The following is a 5000-nucleotide window of genomic DNA, read 5'->3' on the forward strand; positions in this document are numbered from 1 at the left end:
ACTGTGGGTTCCTTGGTACCACACTTTTGCTCTTCTCAAGTATAGATAGATCTATATCCTAGCAGAAGCTTGCCTTTAACTGCTAAAAGAGTTAATTCATGGAGGATTGCAGTAGGGGAGGCTCTACCGAATGCTCCCATGAAATATATGAAGTATGAAGACTGTGCACTACTTGTGTTTAAGCACTAGGTTAAATACTGTGTTTCTTTTTGAAAGCCAAAGACAGATGGATGGATCAGATATTTGTTCTGGTGGAGTTAAAAGAATCCTCTCACAGGTTTTAGAGAGACAGGATGTCAGAGAAATTGGACTAAATTCATCAGGGCATCCTGGTTTTGGGATGGGATGATGGTTGCTTATTTCCAAGTAGCAGCCAGGATGCCTGTCGTAAAGATCAAGTTGAAGAGATCAAGAAGAGGATTTCTTCCCTTTACCTGTACCCTTGCAAAAGTAATTCGATCAGGGAGAGAGGGAGAGGGAGAAGGGGAGGGGGGGAGACGTTGTATTGTGAATAACGGAAACAAAATTGAAATGTGAATTTCTGCCAAAACATTAGTTGCTACATGGTAACTTTTAAAGTTTGAAAACATTATTTTTTTCTGGACTTGTCTGTTATCCATTTTAAAATGGATAATCTAGTACCTTCCCTAGCAATACGAGATGCATGTTTTTGTCTTCTTGAGAATATCGTATTTTGACCCGTCCTCTTGTTATTTTCTACAACAAATGAAACGTCTAAAGAACAAATGCTAATCGCAGCAAATGAAACGCCTAAAGAACAAATGCTAATTTCACGCACAAAAAATATATGAAGACACGAGTCATTTTTTGCAATTCTTGAATATCAACTTTAATTTCAAACTGGTTATGTAAATGTCATTTTTTTCTATATTTGAGAAAGAAACTCCTTAGCGATGCTGATAAAACGATGCTGTTATTGGGTAGCTACGGCGATGCCAATAACAGTACAAAAGTATCGCGATACTGCCCATATCTTTATATACATACATACACACATACATACATATGCTATTGACGCATGAATTGTAACTTATGAAGTATCACAGATATTGATATAGCAGGTTAACATTTTTCCGTTAGAATTCCTCGTTTTATATATCTTCCAACATTGCACATAGCGCACCTACATAATATGGTGAGGAATTTAAAGTGGCGGAATTAATTGTGCTATTTCACTTACATATCATAAGGAAGCAACGTGCTTGTCGTTCCCTTTCCTGTGATTTTGAAAGTTGTGATAACTTAGAAAAGGAAGGGCACATTCAGTTTTGTTTAGTCCCTGTACATCAGCATCCATTTTCTGTAAATCACATAGACGCGTACGTTTTCTTTCGTTGGGCTCTCGCTAGCCACCGGCTGTTTGGCTCATTGATTTACACGTTTCCATAGCAACCGCTCTCGCTGTAGCAGATGACTTTAAAAAAACCTTAACGTTTGTGTAAATCCATGAAGATTAATGAACAGAAGAAGTTTCGACATAGCTGAATACATTTTTGTTACATGTAAGTGAAACAAATTTTGGATTAACTGTCATTTTCTGTCAAAAGATGATCTAGACAAAGTGGTGACTCATCTCCCGTTCTCCACTGCGCATCCCGTTCGGCGCACTGGGAGGATTGAGGGGGTGCACAAGTGCGCGAAAATCACAACATTACTACAAGTGGAGCTCTCACGGGGGAGCAGCGTAAGAGCAGAGGGCGTGATCTGCTCTTGAGAAAGCGAAAGAGCCGAGAGGTGTGTAGCGAAGAAATAGAACCAGCCTTTGAAGTGTAATCACAGCAGTGCTGATGCGTTTGTTTCCCTTAAAGAGGAGTTTTTTTGTGAATGGAATAGTATCCCTTACGATGAGTGTAAACGTGTAAGTTTCCATCGATTTGGGGAAACGAGACCGGAAGAGGAAAATATCGTCTAGGAAAGGACATTCAAAAATTATTATGTGCTGTACATGTGATAGAAGTTCCGCGTATGTGTTATCTACTGCTAGGAAAAACTACTAGCCCTAACACGACCGTTGTCCGCGTGACAGGCACCACATATTTTGGCTCGTGACGTTCGTGTGTGTAGTGTCAGTGTGCGGCCGCAGCTGTCCCATGCCGCGTATGTGTGCGTGTTCGAGGGAAGCTTTGTTCCTGCTCGGTCAATAATTTGTTGAAACCGCCGCTGTTAGTGCCTTCACTCGCGAAATTGTCACGTCACTTTCATCTGGCTGTGATACACGTGATCTATCCTTAGGGTAAGTTCTGGAGTGTGTATGTGCGTGTGCGTGTGTGTACAATTACGAAGTACCAAAATTCTCCTCCGTAGTTTTACCCCATCGCTCGCCAGGGGCAGACGCGGCCGGAGCGCAACTTCAGTCGAGAAGCAAGCTCTCTGCATGGAGGGGCGGACGCAAATCTCCGGCCTTATCAGAGCCATGTGTGAATAGATGGTCATTCGGCTGTGCAGCACACCCATTATTTGGTGGAAGAAAAGCCCCATCTGGCGCCCTTTATGACGGGGACTCTGGGAGGGTGAGCCATACCAAGCTTAGTGTTATTAGGTCGTAAGGCTTATGTTTAGCTGTAAATTCTCATTCTTTCCTTTCTTTCTTTCTTTCTTTCTTTCTTTCTTTCTTTCTCTCTCTCTCTCTTTCTCTCTTTCTCTTTCTCTCTTTCTCTCTTTCTCTCTTTCTCTCTCTCTCTCTCTCTCTCTCTCTCTCTCTCTCTCTCTCTCTCTCTCTCTCTCTCTCTCGCTCTCGCTCTCTCTCTTTCTCGCTCTTTCTTTCTCTCTCATTCTCTTTCTCTCTCTCTCATTCGCTTTCTCTTTCCATCTCATTATCTTTATTTTTCTTATTCTCACTCACTCTCTCTCTCTCTCTCTCTCTCTCTCTCTCTCTCTCTCTCTCTCTCTCTCTCTCTCTCTCTCTCTCTCTCTCTCCACCTCCTCCCTCCCTCCCTCCCTCCCTCCCTCCCTTTCTCCCTATTTCCCTGCCTCCTCCCCTCTCCATCTCTGTCTTTCTATATATCTGTCTCTCTTCTCCCTCTCTCCTCCCTCCATCCATACATCCCGTCCCTCCCTCCCGTCCCTCCCTCTTTTTTCCTCGTTTCTTCCCCTCATTTCCCTTCTCATTATCCGCCCCCTCCCCACCCCTTGTCCCGGCCGCCCCTCCCGCCTGGTGCGACCGCAGGCCTTGGGACAAGACTCCGATATGCAAATTTGGGCCTTTTTAATTAAGCCTAAGTTGGCCTTATCGCGAGGATCTTGAGACACTGGGCTGCTACTTGTGATATTTGTGCGCGTGTTTACAGGGGATTGAAAACGCCTATTGTTGTGTGCGGAGGAAGAGTAAGGAGGAGGATTAGGAGGGGGAAGGAAGAGGAAGGGTTGGAGAGGAGAGAAAACAGAGCAGGAGTGGCAGATAGAGAGGCGAGTGAGAGGAAGACAGGGAAGGGAGAGGCAGAAAGGGAGGGATTGTTAGGAAGTCGGAGTGAAGAGAGGGAGAGAAGGGATAAGAGAGCCCACATTCGGTGTCACTTTGTAAACGTTGCTTTTAATTGCATAATGCGGCCGCGGTTCGACCCCAGAACCCAGCTCCAAGCAGGCGGTCATTTACCCTGCGTGATTGATACAATTTTCCTTAACTTGTGTTCGGGGAATGTTTGCAGTTAGAGGCGAGCTTGCATGTGGGCTTATTGACTTTCATTTGTTTGTCTCTCCACTCGTATTTTGTCTCCGGTCATCTCTGGGCAACATGCAGGCGCCGGCCAGCACCGGAGGGGCATTGCGAACGAGGTCTATGTGGACGCCGATTCCGAATTCGTAAGACGTCGAACGCCGTCCTATCCGCAGCCTAAACGTCTCCAGACAGAAGCACACCGAAGGATCTCCGTTCTCACCTCCCCTTCTCTCTCTCCCCTCTTCGCCCTTTCCCCTCCCCCTTCTCCCTCTCTCCGCCCGCTGGCCTCCCTCTCTCCCCCAGGCCTCCCTCTCCACCCAGGCCTCCCTCTCTCCCCCAGGCCTCCCTCTCCACCCAGGCCTCCTCCCTCCTCTCCTGCGCCGTCCCTCCTCGCCGCCGCTGCCGCCGCCCGAGACCCCTCGCCCCTAACACCGCGTGGTTCCCCTCACTATTTTTCGTGTCGTCCGTGCCACTGTTCCTCTTTTTAGTGTTTCCCCTTGGTTGATGACCCTGTTCCTTTTTTATCCTTGTGTTTATTTATCGGCTAGCGCCTTTCGGTTCCTATTTGTCTGTAAATATCCGCATTGTGATCGTGGTAAGACCGTCGTATCATCTCTGCGGTTTTTATTTAGTTTCTTTTGTTGACGTTGGTGTTTTTTGTTGCAACTGCAGCGGTGTGATTATCAAAGCATTTAATCCATCCTTCATCCTCTAGAAGTCGGCTGTGTATCTGCTACAGCCTGCCCCTTCGCGTACATATAAACCATCCTCCACTCCTGATTCTCCGCCCCCTCACCCTCCGTCCTCGGCCTCAACACCCCCCCCCCCCAGACACACACACCTCCATCTTACTTGTCATAACAGCTATGCGTCTTTATAGCTCATTCTTCGCCGTTCCCTGGACCTGCGTCCCGTCCTGACATCAACCCCTGTATGTTTGCCTGATTTGTAAACACTAGCGGTTGTTCCGGCATTCCAAACACGTAAACTGTGCTCTATGTAAATATTCTCCGTCGCACATTCCTGTATATCCCATCATTACTTTTGATTTCTTTTATTGTTTGCAACATCTAAAGAATGCCACTGCAGTCTGTTCCAAAATAATGAATGACCGAATTCGAGCCGGCATCATGAGGCGTAACTTGATGCCTCCGTGCAATGTGATCCCCACACGACAGGCTGACGGAGCGCAAGCCGTGAAATTTAATTTCTTTGATGCCAAGCGATATTCTTTGATTAAAGCGATAAAAAATATACGATGAAGTATCCAGCCACGCCCGCCGTAGATGGTCGGATATATCCTTTGACCGTGCCGTCGAAAAAA

The 5000-nt window shown here is 46.3% G+C and overlaps 1 protein-coding gene across 11 annotated transcripts in view; it reads left to right on the forward strand.

Annotated features, from left to right (window-relative positions):
- Positions 1-5000, forward strand: part of LOC113824635 (breast cancer anti-estrogen resistance protein 3 homolog) — a 61468-nt gene that overhangs the window by 23949 nt on the left and 32519 nt on the right. For 2 of the 11 annotated variants that reach the window (XM_070143777.1, XM_070143780.1), the window contains exon 1: positions 1615-1755. The exons of 5 other annotated variants lie outside the window; for them this stretch is intronic. The gene's annotated coding sequence lies outside the window, so the exon portion shown is untranslated. Of the gene's footprint in view, positions 1-1614; positions 1756-2089; positions 2255-2325; positions 2532-5000 lie in introns of those variants that run through there. 4 more of the 11 variants (XM_070143781.1, XM_070143783.1, XM_070143779.1 and 1 more) reach the window with 4 other exon arrangements.

This window comes from Penaeus vannamei, chromosome 31 (assembly GCF_042767895.1).
Source record: "Penaeus vannamei isolate JL-2024 chromosome 31, ASM4276789v1, whole genome shotgun sequence".
NCBI classification, from domain to species: Eukaryota; Metazoa; Arthropoda; class Malacostraca; order Decapoda; family Penaeidae; genus Penaeus; species Penaeus vannamei.